The 19,617-nt window shown below is 54.0% G+C and overlaps 1 long non-coding RNA gene across 2 annotated transcripts; it reads right to left on the bottom strand.

The window, feature by feature from the left end:
• Window positions 1-9,334: 9,334 nt before the first annotated feature.
• On the bottom strand, window positions 9,335-19,373 carry LOC132217604 (uncharacterized). Of its 2 annotated transcripts, XR_009448923.1 has the most exons (4): window positions 19,254-19,373; window positions 17,565-17,671; window positions 15,434-15,603; window positions 9,336-13,054 (listed from the first exon to the last, which is right to left on the bottom strand). It is a non-coding gene; the product is annotated as an uncharacterized LOC132217604 (long non-coding RNA). The 2 variants fall into 2 exon arrangements; XR_009448922.1 differs by having other exon boundaries at window positions 9,335-13,054; window positions 15,434-17,671.
• Between the last annotated feature and the right edge of the window lie 244 nt (window positions 19,374-19,617).

The following is a 19,617-nucleotide window of genomic DNA, read 5'->3' on the forward strand; positions in this document are numbered from 1 at the left end:
GCTGCCATCTTTGATGTCCTCCGATTGGATGTCAGCCCATCCCCTCCTCATCCCCACAGGAAACTGAGCAACCCGTCCGCGGGGCGCTCCTCACACTGTATTGTGGCCTGCTTCTTGAGGACATAGATGGCGTCTTTCCTTCTTCTCCCAAGGACCCAGAAGAATGCCCAAAACATAAAAGATAGTTAGTACATGTCATTTTAAATGGATGGATGATGGATGGATGGATGGATGGATGGACGGATGAGTGGATGGATGGATGGATGGATGGATGGATGGATGGATGGATGGAAAGATGGATGAATGGATGGACGGATGGACTGATGGCTGATTGGATGGATGGTTGGATGGATGGACGAACAGATGGATGGACAGACAGACAGATGAACAGATGGACAGACGGATGGATGGATGGATGGATGGATGGATGGGTGGACAAATGGACAGATGGACGGATGGACGGACAGACGGATGGATGGGATGACCAGGTGGATGATTTCAGAATGCTGTGTCTGCCTACAAATAGATGAGGCAGCATGGTTTCTTAGGTCATTACCACAGAAGAAACACTAAACTGGGGAACCGGAGACTTGCAATGCTGCCACAAACCCCCATAGGCTCTTCCTCCAGTCCCTTCCTCTCTCTGGCCCTCAGTCCGCTCTGGGGAATGTGTGGGTTTCACAGAAGGATCTCTAAATGTCCTCCAGATTTCGGTTCTATTGTCCCAGGACTAAGCAGGTTCTTCTCTCCATGCCAAGCATGGGATGGCACTGGCCTTTTAAAAGCCAGGCTCAGGGGGCACACTCATTACGTCTCTCCAAGTGGCCACCCCGCGGGGTAGCTCAGCCCCAGGCTCCACCCCTCTCGACACTGCGGGCACCCCCGGGACCCAGCGCTGCCCGAGCTCCTTTTGTAGACAATGTCCACGGGACTCCATCAGCACGCCAACAGGCTCTGGGCACCGGGTAATTTGTCAGCCACAACCATGTCACCCTATAAACCGGCCCTAAATTCCATTTTCTGTTACTAATGGGAAAGGCCATGTGACAGGAATTTATGGGGTGCCTTGGGTTTGACAGACAGACACGCGGGTAAAAGCAGAGGGCGCAGGAGGTCTCCTCTGGTATTTAAAATCCTAGGTCCCCCCGTAAAACCCGGGGGCTGTGTGTGACTGGGCCTCGGGAAAGAAAAGAACATCTCCGTCCCTGCCTGCCTCTCTGTTTCAAAGACTCGCTCGCTCCGAGCTGCAGTGCTTCTGGGAGGCTTTTCTAGACGCGCAGAAACAAGTCATCACGGCTTGGCCTCCTGTCGGAATGCTGGCTCTTTTTCTACATGTTGACCAAGACACCCACTCCATTCCTTATTCTGTCTCTAACCACGGGAGGTTTGACCAGGACTTAATTTTTAACATCCTTGCCTGGGCCAGCGCGGTGGTTTATGTCTAATATTTGGAAACAGACTCTTGAAATGGCTTAATTACCCCGCCATGGCAGCAACATGAGTCAGGTCTGCCGTAGACTCTCTGCCAGGCGTGCTGGGGCCCACAGAGCTGCTCACTGTGCCATCCTTAACAAAGCGTGACCCTTGTTAGCCAACGGGGGGAGGGGGGTCACCCTTTAGAGTAAGGGCGTCGGCCATTTTCCTATTGGTTTCCTAGAACCCACTGTTTTTAGTCTAAAAACGTTACAGTTACAAACATCCAGAGCTGGAATCGGCTTGTCGCAAGCACCATTTTATAGCAATTGCACGGCCTTTCCTCTCTTGCGCTAGCAGAAATTCTTGAGTATCACTAAAAAAAAAAAAAAAAAAAAAAAAAGGACGCCTCACATTTTTAATGCCAAAAAAATAGGATCTGGGTTTACCATGTCTCCAAGCTGATTCCTCGGGGAGCAAGACAAAACTGGGCATGAGGTTAAAATTTTAAAAGATAAAAGCGATTTCTTTCTCTGCCGTTCAAGGGAGCTCAGCAAGAGACTCTGAGAAGCCCACGGAGGGGGGAGGGGAGGGGCAGGATGCGGACTGATTAGAGAGCGCCAGTGCCCCTGCATGTATCTGCTCGGCGAGCTGGGGACCTATTTTCAGAATTTTAACGACCCGCACACAACCCGTGCGGGAGGCCTGGGAATTTAACAGGTGGGAAGGGGGCGAGCTCCCCGGGGCATCCGCACACCAGCCTCTCCCCCAGCAGCGGGGGCGCCTGGGGACAAATTACAAGAGGGGAATGTGAATGTCTGGCTTCCTGGGAAATGAAGGTCAGAGGGTTTATTAGCACCATCGAGCCTTGATTGCCCAGGCCTGCGGAAAGGAGCAGCGGCCCGGAACTCAGGGCTCTGCTCGGCCTTCCCCACCCCGTGGGGGACCCCCGCCCTGCTTCTTACTCCATCCCCCTCCTTCAGCGTGTGGCCCCCCGGACCTGACCCAGGGAAGAACCCCATTTCGCTGGAGGCGTCATCCAGGGGCAAAGTCTGGATTCATGTTTGCGGGCCAAATGGTGATATGAAGGAACTGGAAGAATCAAAGACCAGGTCAGGCCTGGTCTCTGCAGGGAGCAGGAGGTAGAGGGGTGAAGGGGTGAGGCCTGGCCATAAGGAAGGAAGGAGATCCAACAGGTCAGGCCCTCAGCTGTCACCTCAGTCCCCCAGGGGACATCTGCTACCCCTCCCGGGTGGGAAAGGGACAGACCAGGGCGTTCTCACATGGATGCCATTGCTTCCCACAGGAGGTGGCCACTCCTCACCATCAGGACCCAAGCACCGAGGCCGCCACCCAGGACAGCAAATGCAATCCCAGCAGGTGGGCGGGTTTTGTATAAAAAATCATAATAATAAAAGGCCAAGAGGCATCACGACCAAATGACCGGTCACCATGTGGTGCATGGAGCACCTCCCGGGCCCTCCCCCGCGGCCCACAGGCTCTGATTGCAGCAAGGCTGGTAGCCGGAAGGCTGGCGGGATGTGGCAAGGCGCACATGGGTGGGCGGGGTGCGGCATGGATTACGCAGGTGGGCGGGGCACGTTGAGGATTACGCGGGTGGGCGGGGCGCGGCGAGGCGCACGCGGGTAGGCGGGGCATGGTGAGGCGCAAGCGGGTGGTCGGGGCACGGCCAGGCGCAAGCGGGTGGGCGGGGCGTGGTGAGGCGCAAGCGGGGTGGGCAGGGCGTGGTGAGGCGCAAGCAGGTGGGCGGGGCGCGGTGAGGCGCAAGCGGGTGGGCGGGGCACGGCCAGGCGCAAGCGGGTGGGCGGGGCACGGCCAGGTGCATGCGGGTGGGCGGGGCGTGGTGAGGCGCATGCGGTGGGTGGGGCCGGGGAGGTGCACTTGCGTGGGTGGAGCTGCACAATTTTGCACGCTGAGCCTCTAGTATTTAATATTAATAGGTAGATGGTAGATAGATCACAGAAGGGAGGAAGGAAGTGCAGAGGGAAGGAGGGAGGGAGAGAAGGAGGAAGAGAGGAGGAGGGAGGAAGGGAGGGAGGGAGGGAGGAAGAGAAGGCAGGAGGGAGGGAAGGAGGGAGGAAGGGAAGGAGGAAGGAAGGGAGGAAGGAACCTGAGAGTATGGTTTCCTGGCGGTGCTCACTGGGATTACAGAGCATAAGCCTTCCTCTGTCCTGACCCTCCAGACCTCGTCCTTGGCAAGTTGGGGAAGGACAGCCTTCAACAAGCACGTAGCAGACATTGCTGCCTAAGGGGTGGAACGCAGGAGGACGCCAACCTACCCATCGCCAGGACCAGTCCAAGTTCTGACGGGACAGCACCCGCCCGCTCCCTCGCTCCCTCCCTCTTCCCGGGGTCTGGCCTTCACCGTGGGAGCCTCTGCCCTGGGGCACGTAGAGAAAGCCTCGCGGAAGGCACTTCAGTTCCGGAGAAATGTCACCAGGATCCGATCCGCATTCGAACCCAAGTGCATCAGAGATGCTGGGAAGGGCCCGAGCGGACACGTTGGCCAAGCCACTGGGGTTGGGTTTCCTCACGTTGAAAATGAGGGCTCTCGTGGCCTCTCTTTCGTTGGGGTGGCGTGGCCTCTGTTCTGGGGGGGTTGTGGCCTGTTCTGGGGGGGGTGGCCTCTGTCCTGGGGGTGTGGCCTCCGTTCTGGGGGTGTGGCCTCTGTCCTGGGGGTGTGGCCTCTGTCCTGGGGGGGTGGCCTCTGTTCTGGGGGGTGTGGCCTCTGTTCTGGGGAGTGTGGCCTCTGTTCTGGGGGTGTGGCCTCTGTCCTGGGGGTGTGGCCTCTGTTCTGGGGGTGTGGCCTCTGTCTTGGGGGTGTGGCCTCTGTCCTGGGGGTGTGGCCTCTGTCTGGGGGGTGGTTGAATGCATGGAACAAAGCGCTGTGCCTAACGTGCTTAGCACACGGCCTGGGACAAATAACCCGAGTCTTAAAACTGGCGTCTTGGCCTTGGTTGTTATTCTTTTCACAGCCAAGTTAGCAGGCCAGGCCCTAGGCGAGGGCTGTGAAGACAGCAGACGGGATACGCTTAGAAACGGACACCGCTCAGGGGACACATCACGAACACATCACGGTGATGATAATAATGACAGCTGCAGGCTACTCACCCGCACCAGGGTTTCTAGGAAAGTGCTATCATCCCTTCCAAACAGGAAGGTCCTGGTTCCACCTGGCCCATGGCCACCCTTGTACATCCTCCTCACTGGGGGCCAGACCACGCTCCCCCCAGGCTGGCCACAGAGGGCATGCCCGATGGGCCTTGGTCACCTGGGCCTGACTCCAGACATTTTCCCCTTTTTCTTTTTAAAAATTTTTTCTATTTATTTTGATTGATTTCGGAGAGGAAGGGAGAGGGAGAGAGAGAAACATCAATAATGAGAGAGAATCATGGATCGGCTGCCTCCTGCACGTCCCTTACTGAGAATCGAGCCTGCAACCTGGGCACGTGCCCTGAACGGGAATAGAACAAACTGTGATCTCCTGATTCATGGATCGAAGCTCAACCACTGAGCCGCACCGGCCGGGCACGACACTTGCACCCCTTACCTGTCCTTAAGCCTTGCCCTCTGTCCCAGGAGCGAACGGAAAAACTCAGCCCCAGGTTTCTATAAATACACCTGGCTCCCCCTCCCTGCCACCTGGAAATTCAGATATTTTCTAAGACCGAGGATCCTTAAACCAGCGGTTCTCAACCTGTGGGTCGCAACCCCTTTGGGGGTCGAATGACCCTTTCACAGGGGTCACCTAAGACCACCGGAAAACAGATATATAACTACATATTGTTTACAGTAGCAAAATTACAGTTATGAAGTAGCAACGAAAATAACTTTATGGTTGGGGGTCACCACAACATGAGGAACTGTATTAAAGGGTCGCGGCATTAGGAAGGTTGAGAACCACTGCTCGAGGGTTAACTTTGCTCCGGAGGCAAAGTTCAGGGCCTTTGGCTACTGCATATCTGGCTAAAATAGAAGCACCTCAGGCCCAGTGTCCCGGGCTCAGCTGCTGAACTTTAGGAAATAACATGCGAACATGTGAACAATGTGAACTACAAGAGCTCATCTGGGCATCACTAAGTACCAGCAGAGACGCCTCCCACCACCGGCAGTCACCAGACTGCACCAGATTAATCTTCAACAGTGACCCCTGTGGCGGAGATATGCCAGCGCAGGGTTTTACTTCTTTCATTGCTTGGTGCGTGGTTTCTCAGCTTTGGCGCTATGGACGTTGGGGGCCAGACAATTATTGTGGGAGACGGCCATGTGCATTCTACGGTGCTTAGATGCATCGCTTAGCCTCTACCCACTAGATGCAAGTACCCCACACACACACACACACACACCCTGGCATGACCGAAAATGTCTCCAGACATTGGCAACCTGCCCTCCCATATGCAAACTCAAAAAACGCGCGTGTCCAGGTAGCAATTCCTCCCGCGAGACCACCGAGCGCTCAGTGAACAGCCTCTGACAACAAACAAGAGGAAGAAACGGACAGGGACGCCTGGGAACCGGGGAGCCCTCGGGAGCGTCGGGGAGTCCCCGCCAGAGGAGCAGGCGCGCGCCCCAAGGTCCGGACCCGCCACCTCCCTCCGAAGGCGCGCCCGTATGCGGCTCACCTACCTGCCCGTCCTGTCCCCGCACGCTCACAGCTACACGCCCGGGGCCTCCGCCGAGCAGAGGACGCGGACGCTGCCATCACCACGCACACCGGCCCACCTGCTGCTCCGGCCCAGGTGACCTCACTTGCTGCTCCTGCACCGGAAGTGCGGGCTCCAAGCAGCTTCCCAAACTGCCCGGCACACAGCGCCTGCGCACAGGCCGCGTCTACATGGGACCACTTTCGGTTCAACAACCAGAGAGGCTGGGCAGAGACGGCTGGGACTGCCGGGGTTCCCCAGGGTCAGGGGGCTCTGGGCACCTGGTGTATATCCTGCTCCACCCCCACCCCCCGTAGGCGGGGCTCTGACCTGCTGCAAGGGAGCATCACCTGAGCTCATTTCAGCCCCAAAGCGGGCAGGCAGGGGCATCAGGACATGGCCACGCACACCTGGCCCCCACGCACAGCTGCTCCGGCGGTAGGCCGCGCCCAGGCCTCTTGGGGACCCGCTCAGCTCCGATCGTCCTGCCAACCCGCCCGGCACACAGTCCACAGGGAGGTGCTCCAGGAAAGGCCGATTTTCCGAGATGGAGAGGCAGCTACTTGGTCTCATTCACGTAAACAAACGTAGAAAGTCAAACAAAATGAAAAGACAGAAAACTCGCTCTCAAGTGAAGAAACAAGGAAAACCCCCAGGAAAACCCCAAAGAAACAGAAATAAGGAGGTTTCCTGATGAATAAGTCAAAGAACCGGCCGTACAGGTGCTCACCAAACCTGAGCGTGAAACCGGGGAACCTGGGAGAACTTCTACGAAGAGTTAGAAAGTGTGAGAAGGAGCCACGCGGACCTGGAGGATACCGTGACTGACATGACAAGCTCCCGAGAAGGGAGGACCGTAGGTTCACAAACACAAGATACAGGCCAGGGACCTGGGAGATGGACTGGTGGGAATCAGCCAATCAGCCCAGCAGAGAGAAATAAAAGAATCAAACAAACCGAGGATGGCTGAAGGGACCTCTGGGATACCACCAAGGGCTCAAACATTTGCAACGCAAGGATCCAAGAAGGAGAAGAAACAAAACAGAAACTTTATTTAAAGAAATAATGGCTGAGCCCAGCTGGTGTGGCTCAATGAGTTGAGCATCGACCCTGGAACCAAGAGGTCACTGGTTTGATTCCTGGTCAGGGCACATGCCAGGTTTGCAGGCTCGATCCCCAGTAGGGGGCATGCAGGAGGCAGCCAATTGATGAAGTTTCTCTCTCATTGATGTTTCCATCGCTCTATCTCTCTCCCTTCCTGTCTCTCTAAAAATCAATAAAAAATATTTTTTTAAAAATAAGGAAATAATGGCTGAAAATTTTCCTAACCTGGTAAACAGACAGCCAGGTCCAGGAAGCACAGAGAGTTCCAAACAAGGTGAACTCAAAGAGACCCACCCTAGGGCATATTATAATTAAAATGGCAAAAGTTAAAGATGAGACAAGCGCAAAGGAAGCCTGGGTTGTGGGCTCGATCTCCAGTGGGGGGCGTGCAGGCGGCAGCTGATCAATGATGCTCTCTCATCGTTGATGTTTCTATCTCTCTCTCCCTCTCCCTTTCTCTCTGAAATAATATATGTATTTTTTAAAAAAAAAAATAAAATAAATAAAATATGACACCGATAACATAAAGCATGGACGGGTGTGTGAAAATGTAACCCGAATAGAATATATTCAAACTTAAATGCCTATCCTCTTAAAAGAGACTGCTGTCGACAACAAATGAAATACATAAACTTCAGGGTAACCACAAACCAACAACCTACATAAGATATACAAAGATCAGAGAGAAGGGATCCCAAACAAAACACTACAGAGAAACAGCCAACCACAAGGGAAGAGATCAAGAGAAGAGGAAAAGAACAGTGGACAACTATAAAAACAACCAAAACAAAAAAACGAACAAAGTGGCAATAAGCAAATGCCTATCAATAATTACTTTAGATGTAAATAGATTGTAGAGCCTCAGGTGGCTGAATGGGTTAAACAGCATGACCCATCTCTACACTGCTTACCAGAGTCTCACTTCAAATCGAAAGACACATCAGACGGAGCGGGAAGGGGTGAGAAAATATATTCTACGCAAACAGAAAAGGAAAGAAAGCTGCAGGTAGGCGTTTGACACACGGAGGTGCTTGCTGTTCAGCTGCGGACTGGGCAAAGCTGTGTCTGGGACTAGGATTGTCAAGGCCGCCTAGGCTTGAGTCAGCACTTGCTCTCCTCTGTACAGGGAGGCTTTAACAAAAACTTTCAAACTTCTGGCTTGGGAGTTCCGATAGGTTTGTTTGTCTTTGGATATATAAATAGTTGGTTGCTAAATGTGGTCAGATTTCCCCTAACTGGCTGTTCCTAAATTCTTAGGGTAGGTCCTGATGAATTACGCTTTTGTGAATTCATTGTCGTATGTGTAATTATTTCCTTTGGGATGTACCTAATTTGATAACTCTAAAAAAATATATTTCTGTTTAAGGTATCTGTTTGCAGGTCAGAAAATGAGAAAATGTAATTGTATAATACTCTGAAATGTAAAAACAAAACAAAACAAAAGCTGTAAATAAAATCGACTAAATCCCATAAGAAAAGAAAGAAGAAAGCTGGGGTGGCAATACTCTTATCAGACAAAAGAGACGCTAAAATACTTTTTTAAAAGACAAAGAAGGACATGTGTATAAAGGAGTCACCCCAAGAAGAGGCTATAACCGTGGCCAATACCGATGCACCCAGCATACAAGCACCTAAACACATAAAGCAATTACTAGTCGACATAAAGGGAGAAGTCCTCATGATGCAATAATAGCAGGGGATTCGAATACCCCACGCACGTCAGTGACAGGTTATCTAGAGCGAACATACATAATGAAACAGTGGCCTCACCTTCATAGACCCCTTTACAACATTTCAGCCCGAAATCGCAGCCCTCGAATAACAGCAGAGCGAGAGCTGGTGGATAAACACGGCTTCCATGCCTTCAGGAGACTTCACTCCGAATCGAGTCTTCTGCTGAGTCCCATGTCCCCACACTGACAAGCTCCCCTTTGGAGGGCCACCTGTCCCTTCCGGCCTCACCTCCTATATAAGCCACTTCCTCTCAACTTCTTATCGTAGCACCTACTTCTGGGGCCACCCCACCCAAGGCTCCCCGCCTTTTTCCTTCTATTATCCTTACCTCACTGCCATACTCCAAAAAAGGCAAAGCTTAGCAATTTTTAAAAAAATATTTTTTATTGATTTCAGAGAGGGAGAGGGAGAGAGAGAGAAACCTCAATGATGAGAGAGAATCATGGATCAGCTGCTTTCTGCACGCCCCACACTGGGGATCAAGCCTGCAGCCCGGGCCTGTGCCCTGACTGGGAATCGAACCCTGACCTCCTGGTTCAGAGGTCGAGGCTCAACCACTGAGCCATGGCGGCCGGGCAGCTTAGCAATTTTTGAGGGTCAAAATCCAGCGTTGCCCACAGAGCCCGTTTCTCACCTAGAAACCGATTTCCCTGTGTTTACAGCCTCAGAGCCTTGCAAGACCTGCAAAATGGTGAGACCCAAAACCTACGGCACTGGCTCGAAAATATCAAAAGAAATCTGCAACGCCCCCCGGAATATCTGCTCCTTTGAAACGTCTACAAAATGTAGTAGGCAGCCAACTGGTCAACCACCGCTCTGGTAGCTCCACGTGCAGCTGTGCACGGACTGGAATTGGTGGGGGGTGTGGGGGTCTGCATGTAGCTGTGCACGGACTGGAATTGGTGGGGGTGTGGGGGTCCGCATGCAGCTGTGCACGGACTGGAATTGGTGGGGGTGTGGGGGTCCACGTGCAGCTGTGCACGGACTGGAATTGGTGGGGGGTGTGGGGGTCCGCGTGCAGCTGTGCACGGACTGGAATTGGTGGGGGGTGTGGGGGTCCGCATGCAGCTGTGCACGGACTGGAATTGGTGGGGGGTGTGGGGGTGTTTTCAGGGCTTGGGAAGAGGAAGGGCAGAGGCTGGACAACATGCTGATGGGCCGTGGATGTTAGAGACCAGGCCCGAGACCCGTGTGTCCAAGACAACACTTGGACTCTTCAACACAGAGGGGGCCCTGGCCAGTTTGGCTCAGTGGATAGAGCGTTGGCCTGTGCACCAAAGGGTCCTGGGTTCGATTCTGGCCCAGGGCACCTACCGCGGTTGCAGGCTCCTCCCAGGCCTGGGACCTGGTCGTGGCATGTGCAGGAGGCAGCCCAGCGATGTGTTTCTCTCACACTGATGTTCCTCTCTGTCTTTCTCTCTTCCATTCTCCCCACTGCAAACAACAACAACAAACAATGAAAAAATAGCCTCAGGTGAGGAGTAACAAAAATAAATTAATAAACAACAAAAACAAAGGGGGGGGCGCAAAAATGGCCCAGAGTTATAGACCAGGCTCTGCAGGCAGCAGTCTTTTCTGGGGGGAAGATGTCACCCACGTTCAGAATCCAATATTCGCTCCAGCCTTGTTCTGCCTTCTCTGGGATCCATGCTCTGCAGAGCAGTTCCTAGGATGTCACCATCTCCCCCGCCAGATGCGGACACCTCTCGGCCCCTCCCCCACCACCGCTCTGCATCCAGATGTGACTGGGAGGCCGCCAGGGGCCCAAGGTGATCCACACATCAGGCCCAACCAAAGCCACCAGATGGGCAGGGCTCTCGCCGCTCCTTGATACGAAAGGTGTTTTATTTCTTGTCTCTTTGTTTTTGTCACTGAGCGCAGGCTTCCGGTGTGGGGATTAATTAAAGTGTAAACATTAAATATTGATTGATGCATTATCAGCGTGGAGCAGTGGCCTCCCGTCGGATTGATTCCCATGGTGATTTATTGTCATATTTGGGGAGTCATTTCGCTTGATAACCAAGAGGGATGGCCTGCCTCTCCCTGCGCGCCCCCCCCCCCCCCCCTGCTGCCCCTGCCCCACCTCCCACGCTGGCTCCACTCCCCTCTTTCTTCCCCTGGTTCCTCCTCTTATTCTTCCAGGTGACATCGGAGTCCCAATAACTCAGACATCTTCATCTCACTGTCAAGGGAGAGTGTGTGGCCTGACATTGGTTTTGCGTATGTGTCTGCCTTGTGTGTGTCTCCCAGGCAATTATCAAATCAATTAACAACTTAACCCAGAAAATAGCAAGCCTACTCTCTTCTATGGGCTATGTCTGATTCACAAAGCTTGCCCCTACTGCACTCTGTGACAGAGGGGTATGGGCAAGTTGGCGGGGAGAGGGAGGAGAGAGTAGAAAGTGAAACAGAGAGAGAGAAAAAGGCCCTAATTCCATCTTGTCGCTTCTCTGAGGTGTGCCTGCACCAGGGAGCTGGGGAGCGGAGAGGGAATAAAGTAACAGTCCCATTTACAGTTAGTTATGAGTCTCCACAGCTGTGAACGGACAGGCCACGTTTCATCCGACTGACCCACACGAGATTGCTGTTTAGTTAAAAGTAATCAAATAGTGACTATTGCCCGGGCATCATGGCTCAGTGGTTGAGCCTCGACCTATGAACCAGGGGGTCACAGTACGATTCCTGGTCAGGGCACAGACCCAGGTTCCAAGCTGGATCCCCAGTAGGGGGCATGCAGGAGGCAGCCGATCCATGATTCTCTCTCATCACTGATGTTTCTGTCTCTCTCTCTCCCTTCCTCTCTGAAATCAATAAAGATAGATTTTTTAAAAAAATATATTGACTATTTCACAGGACTCAACCTTATAGATTTAAACTCCCTTCCCACATAGGATGGGATGGGTATTGTTGATCCTGTTTTGCAAATGAGAACCCTGGCAGGTAGAGCTACCAGTTAGTGTGAGTTTTGGCATACAGCAGGCATGAATCTGAATGTTTTACACAATTTCCTCATGGAAAACTTACCAGAGCCAGTGCTAGGGTCTGAATGCTTGTGTCTTCTCCAAATTCACTTGTTGAAATCCTAACCCCCAAGCTGGTAATATTAGAAGATGGGTGGGGCCACAGGGAGGTGATTAGGTCCTGAGGGTGGGGCTCTCATGGCTGGGATTAGTGCCCTTATGCAAGAGACTCCAGAGAGCTCCCTTCCCTCCCTCTACCCCCTTCCACCACATAAGGATACAAGAAATCTAGTCACCGGAAGACGGCCTTCAGCCGACCCTGCTGGTGTCCAATCTTGGATTTTCAGCCTCCAGAACTGGGAGAAATAAATGCCTGTTGTTTCTAAGCCAGCGGGTCTGGGCTCTTTTGTCATAGCAGCCTGCACACCCTAAGACGGGCAAACACTGCCATGTTACCCATGTTACGGATCAAAGACACAAACCACAAGCAAAGTTTCCAGAGGCTGAACAACATGCTCGGTGGAGAGCGTGTTGGACACATAAGGTTAAAGATGCCAGCACCCCGGGGTGTGTCTAATGCAGAGGGAGACTCGCAGGCACCCCAGGGCCCCTGACACTCGTCCTTGGTGGGTGTGGTCCAGCAGCCCCACGAAAGAGAAGAGTTTGGCTTGGGAAGCTACCCGTTTCCTCATGCCTCCGCCTTCGCAGGAGGTGGGGTATGCGCACCGTCCTGAGAGTGTCAAGGACATGGGGGGGGGGGTGACCCCCACTCTCTAAGGGGCTGTTGTGAGCAGGCGCCAGAGTCGGGTCCCACATGAAGACGTCGTGTTTGAGACCTTCTGCGCCGTCCCCCAGACAGGACTTGCCACTGGTCTTCCGTCTCCAGCATCCTGTTTGGAAGAGGCCCTGGGGAGCCGAGAATCTGGCCTCCGATGAGTCATCACACCAACTATCAAGTAGCAGCAGAAAGGACGCGGCACTCCTTCCCCCGAAGCTCCCTCTGGCCCTGGAAATGCCGGCCGCCGACTGAGGGGCCTTCTTGCCCCAGGTCTCCCTGATGCCCTCCTCTGTGCCGACACCATACGGTGCAAACTGCTTCTTCACGCTGTCAAGGGTGCGCCCTCCGCCCTCTCCGCCATCCCCTTCTTCTTCTCCCACGGGCATGTTCCCCAAAATGGCCTAGACAAAGCAAAGCATGATTGGCTGCTCGAGAATGACCACACCCTTGGAGAGCTTCATGCTCTGCACAGGCCAATGCACATTACACATTACCCGTCAGTGGAAAATGCATGAACCGGCGATCGCTATTAGACAATCTCCTGGTACAGATATATCTCACTATCTCACTATCTTAGACTTTCCTATGGGGGAAAAAATGCACTTGGAAATTGTTCTCTTGCCTGGCTGGAGTGGGTCAGGGGTTAAGAATTGACCTATGAACCAGGAGGTCAGGGTTCGATTCCCGGTCAGGGCACATGCCCAGGTTGTGGGCTTGATCCCCAGTGGAGGGGCGTGGAGGAGGCAGCCGGTCAATGATTCTCTCTCATCATTGATGTTTCTCTCTCTCTCTCTCCCTTCCTCTCTGAAATAAAAAATATATATTTTTTTAAATGTTGTTTTCTGTGTGTGTGCATGCGTGTGCGCTCACCCATGTGAATGTTGGTATTGGCAATAGCGTTTGTTTTCAGCTCCTTCAGTTGAATGTTCAGAAAGTGCATTTTCCATCTTCCGTTTTCATAAGCCCATTGTGGCTACAGATGGTTCTCTACTCATTTGGACCCAGCCCCTAGGTCCTGGTACGCGGTGCCATGAACTTATAAGTAGTTTACGATGTCAGTTTTGACATCTGCGTCCAAGAGTTGGTTTGGAAGGTGTTTTTAAATTTCTAAGAGAGAAAACAAATTGCAGCATATTTTCTGGAAGTCGTTTCTACCGCCAATGCGAGGACCGCCTACCTTTCCTTGCGTTGTTCCAGTCCGTCTCGCAGCTCTCACATTTCAAAAGTCCCGTGAGGGCCCATGAGCATCTTCCCAGCCCTGCAAAGCAGAGCTGGTTTGATTGACAGGCTGGTTTGATTGACAGGCTCGGGGGACGAAGTCCACAGGGGTGAGATGGTGTTCCCAAGGTCACCGTTCTCCTGCCATATCCCGTCCTGGCTCTGGATAAGGTTCTGTGTTTCAACAATGTTTATAGAATGTCTAGCATGTGGCAGCTACGGTGCTGGTCCCGCATGAGTAACAGAGTAAAGTCTCGGCCCGCCTGGCCACTGTGTGGGGAGCTCACGTTCAGGGGAGCGAGGCCTGGAAACAGCAGAGGACCCCAGAATGCAGAGGAATCGCTGCTACAAACTCACGGAAACAGCTAGTCCTCGTCACAAGAGCCAACGTGGCCGTGTCTACTGGGGTCCCGGGAATTCTTGCAGGTTCCCTTGACCTGGAGGCACCCCTGTGAGCGCTGCCATACACCAAGGGCCATGGGGGAGTGCATGTATCTGAGCCTTACTGTACTCATCCATAAAATGGGCAGCCATGTCAGGGTGCCATGAAGAGAGATCCTGGCACCAATGCTCAGCACCGTACCTGGCATTGTGGGGGCCCCCGAGTGGCTGAGGGAGCCCCGCGTAGTAACAGAACAGGCATCTGATCCAGGAACACGAAAATGGCATGTTGGGGAAGCACGCGGAGCTTCACGGAGACATGCTTTATGGAGACCTGCCTCATGTTTCATGGGGACCTGCTTCATGCAGTGGCACCAGGACCTGCCTGGGCATCAAAGCTGTGTCTGTGTCGCTGTCCAAGAGAAATCATTCCCTGGGAGGAAATGCCCCTAATACTTTACCCCCACCCCCACAGGACACACAAGACGCCCTCAGCACCACGCCCACCCTCTCCTGCAGGCTCACCCAGGGCTCCAACCAGGGACCCTGGGAGCGAAACCTGCGTCATTTCTTCTCACGGAAACGGCGTTTTCGCTTTGTAATCAGCCGGCACTGTCGTCTCCTGATGTCGTGGGCTACGGCCTGAAACTGTGCGTGACAGCTTAGAAAAGCTTGAAGAACAAAAAAACAACAACAAAAAAAGAGTTTTGAAGTCTGCTAAATGCCCACCGTCTCCATAACCACTCGAATCGGGTTATTTTTTGTAATTCCTTTAAATGAAATATCTTTGATAATAAATGCAAATTAGGGAACAATAAATTATAACTCCTAGGCTGACCAGCGACTAATTACATAGATTATAATGAACTCCAGTTTCCAACACAAGGTATTTATCTTAATAATCAGCCGCGCACATTAGCATATCTGAAAGGGATTTGCCACACAGGCCGGGCCATTTGAGGGGCCCTCGGACCTCCCTCCCGGGACGAGGAAAGGGCGCAGACTCAAAGGAGAGGCGGTTACTTCCCAAAGACGTGCGGGCTAAGTATACGGTGAGGGGCTCAGATTATAGGCGTAGAACCCCGACTTGAAAACATTTACCCTAAATACACCCTCTGACCACCACGCCGGAGCCTTCGGGATCTAAAAATCTATAATTTCCACGGACCCGATCCAACTACCTTTAACCCTGCTGGGCGCTGTGAATGCCGCCAGCATCCTTCCAGGCTGTGGGTGACGGTGTGAGAGAGACCAGAGGAGGCAGGGTTTTCGGGAAGCCCCCCACCATCTGCGCCATCGGCAGGGAGAGCCAGTCCGCGTGGCGACGAGACGAATTCCACGGATGTCCGTCCTGTGCCGCTCTCCCAGGCATTTTATACGTTTTTTTAAAAATATATATATATGTTTTTTTATCGATTTCAGAGAGGAAAGAAGAGAGAGAGAGAGAGAGAGAGAGAGAGAAACATCAATGATGAGAGACAATCGTTGATCGGCTGCCTCTTGCACGCCCCCCACTGGGGATCGAGCCCACAACCCAGGCATGTGACCTTGACCGGAATCGAACCCAGGGCCCTTCAGTCCACAGGCCGATGCTCTATCCACTGAGCCAAACCAGTGAAGGCCCAGTCATTTTAGCAACTTCATTACCTCTCTGACCCACAGGACTCTGCGCTCCGGGTATTGTAAACAAGATGAGGCCTGGCACGCCCACCTGAGGCCGGCTTTAGTAAGATTCAGTGTTTGGGGGTTTTGTTCTTTCTTTCTTTCTTCCTTTCTTTCTAATATGTCTTTATTGATTTCAGAGAGGAAGAGAAAGGGAGAGAGAGAAACATCAATGATGAGAGAGAATCATGGACTGGCTGCCTCCTGCACGGCCCACACTGGGGGTCGAGCCTGCAACTCAGGCCTGTGCCCTGACCGGGAATCAAACCCTGACCTCCTGGTTCATTCGTCAATGCTCGACCACTGAGCCACACTGGCTGGGCAAGAGTCAGTGTTTTTCTACATGTTCTAGAGTTCAGGGGTGCAGTGAAGAGGAAGAGAAATGGCCCCAGCAACCTGGGTTGCTTCGAGACCATGCTGCCTTCTCCTCCAGTGCTCACGAGTCTCTCTCTCTCTCTCTCTCTCTCTCTCTCTCTCTCTCTCTCTCTCTCTCTCCTTTTGATGCAGCTGTAATCCCAGCTCCGGCCACTATCGCTGCATTTTCCAACAGGTCCTGGGTCACTGTCCAGGGGACTTACACGAGTCGGACCCGCCAAAGGCACCGCGAAGGTCAAACCTTCCAGCCGCAATAGAGCACCTCCCCGATTTAATCTGGGAGATTGATGCGCAAATCACCCTGGTTTCGATTTGGCGCCAGGGTTATAAACACACTTGCCACGGCCGATAACGGGGAAGATGCGCCCCAGGCGCGGGGCTCTGTATTTCACGCCCTGGGTGAAGTTTTCCCTGATGCAGCCATAAATCAGCCCGCCCAGGGGCGTCGGACGGAGGCAGCGAGGAAGCCAGGGATGGAGACATGAACCCGGGAAGGGCTGGGAGCCATCGGCTTGTATCAAGGCCACCGGGGCATGAACTTCCAGGGGCACAGAGCTCAGCGGGGGCCGCAGTGGGCCACGGAAGAAATCTCGATGCCTGGCCGGCGTGGCTCAGCGGTTGAGCGTCAACCTATGAACCAGGAGGTCAGGGTTAGATTCCCCGTCAGGACACGTGCGGGGGTTGTGGGCTCCATCCCCAGTGGGGGGCGTGCAGGAGGCAGCCGGTCAATAATGCCCTCTCATCATGGATGTTTCTCTCTCTCTCTCTCCCTCTCCTTTCCTCTCTGAAATCAATAATAAAAATATATATATATATTTTAAAAATGTATAGTTCTGGGCACTGGAGCAGCGGGTCTGGGAGAAGGAAGGGCAGATTAGAAAGCGACGTCTTTCCGACACACGCACTGAACTGTGAGGAGGACGCAGTGGAGCGGGGAGAGCGGGAAGCATAAGCAGGCAATCAGAGGCCGCACTGGGCGGCAGCTTCCGCGGCCGCACTGCCCCTGCAGGTCCGACCTGCCTGCCTCCACGAAAGGCTTACATCAGATTCATGTGTTTTTTTTTAAGAAAGCACCAGTCATTCTAATTTATATAATCATTTCGTAAAGTGGCCCAAATGCCAGGTTGCACTGGTCCTGGGCCGTTGAGCTCAGGGCCTCCACGCCCACCGCCCTGGGCCTGGGGGCCTCTGCCTCCTGCTTAGGGTCAGCTCTCTGTTCTGCTTATGGCGAAGGTGTGCTCCTAGCTTCCTCCCGCCCTCCCCGCCCCCATTCACCTGGGGGAGCCCCAGCCAGCGGGGCGGGCGGGCGCAGGGCCTTGCTCCTGGGGGCATCCGGGACGGGGAGGGCGGGGTGAGGTCCGACATGCCTGGCGAGGTGCTCCCTGGGAAGAAAAAGAACAATCCAGGCTGGAAAGAGCACAGAGAGGATTAGTAACTTGCATCACATACCGCCCTCCCAGCCCTCCCCGCCCCCCACACTCCTGTTCTCCCAGCGCAGGCAACGTCTCCGCTCACGCAGACAGCCGCCAGGCTCCCCGCGCAAAACAGGACCAGCGGGCTGCATTTGCAGGAAAAAATTGCTTCCACCTGATGCAACTAAAGGTTTCTTCGATTTAGAAAAATAAAACTGCTTCCTATCCTGCCCGCGTGGACGCCTTGCGTGTTCCTGCCGCGGAAGAGCGCGCAGGATTTGGGTCTGAAGCTGAAGGCACTGGAAACCCAGCCAGGTGCTTGGAGGGGTGAGGGGGCCGACCAAGAAGCCTGCTTCTCAACAGAACACCAGACTGCCCTTTCCTTTCCCTTTTCATTAAAGTGGAAACACAGGCACATACTTCCTCCTCCTCCTCCTCCTCCTCCTCCTCCTCCTCTTCCTCCTCCCCCTCCCCCTCCCTCTCCTCCTCCTCTTCCTCCTCCTCCTCCTCCCCCTCCCCCTCCCTCTCCTCCTCCTCCTCCCCCTCCCTCTCCTCCTCCTCCTCCTCCACCTCCACCTCCACCTCCACCTCCTCCTCCTCCTCCTTGCCTTTAGGAAGGGGGGGGAACCCCAGAAATTCTTAAAGCTCAGAGGAAAGGTAACCGACTAGTCTTCTCTCTGGCGTCATCGCATCCAAATTAAACTTTCAGGGTGACACCGTTTACACCCTCCCGGAACAGACCAAAAAGATAAGGATAAAGGCCCTCCCGGCGGCACTTGGCCCGAGGTTACAACGTCAACTTAAAATGACAGCACGGAAGAGAGAACGGAAGAAAAGAAACGAGTAGAGATCATTCTCCCCAAAGGCGGGGCTCGGCCCAGGGATTAGAGAAACCCCGCCCCCTGCTCAGCGGGGCCCCTCCTTCCTCCCCTCACTCTCCCACGCCAGGCGGGAGGCTTGGGGGGCATCTGCCCCCCTGTGTGACAACAAACCACCCCAAGGGTCCCGTGCAGGCCCAGCCAAGAGGGCGCACAAAACGCTCCTGTCCTTGGTCTTCCCAGGAGGAGGGAGGGGGACCTGGACAGCCAATCACGTGATTCCCCAGCTGAGGGGCAGCGGGGGGGGGGGGGGGAGGGGGGGCAGGAGGCGGACCTGCTTGTAAAACACTTCAGGTAGAGCTGGAGGAGGGGCCACATACTTCCAGGGTGAGCCTGGGCAGGGGACAGGGGGATTGTGGGACAGGCCCTGGAGACACCCCCACCCCCACCCCCTGCAGGACCGGTTTACTATGCACTGTGCCCCCTTCATCTTCTCCTCGCCGACTTGTCCCTGGGGGAGCGGGGACCAGGCCTAACCGACTCTGACAGGGCTCTGCTGCACCCCGAGTCCCTGGGAGTTCACCGGCCGGGGCCTCCGCTTGCGCACTGGGAAAGGCAGGGTGACTGCTTCCAGTGCAGTCTGACGCCTCCCCTGGTCACCTGCGAGCTGGGCGACAGGGCGGAGATGCCTCTGTCCTGTGATCACACACAATGAAGGAGCAAGTGCTTCCTACCGGCACCCCAGGGTCAGGCGGGCTGACGGAGACGAGGCCTGGAAAACACGCCCTGGCCTGGCCGGAGGCACAGTTGGTTGGAGCCTCGTCCTGATGCGCCCAGGTGGCAGGCTCATTCCTAATCAGGGGACATGCAAGAATCAACCAATGACCAATGAATGCATAAACAGCAACTCCCTCTCCCCCCCCTTCTTCTCTCTAAAATCAATAAATGTTTAAAAGTATATTTTAAAAAACAAAACACAGCCCTGACCACGATACAATCTACACTGTCCTCATGGCTCAGCCTCCCTACATGCATGGCTTAGATCAGTGACGGCGAACCTATGACACACGTGTCAGAGGTGACACGCAAACTCATTTT

Source organism: Myotis daubentonii, chromosome 15 (assembly GCF_963259705.1).
Source record: "Myotis daubentonii chromosome 15, mMyoDau2.1, whole genome shotgun sequence".
Classification (NCBI taxonomy): Eukaryota; Metazoa; Chordata; class Mammalia; order Chiroptera; family Vespertilionidae; genus Myotis; species Myotis daubentonii.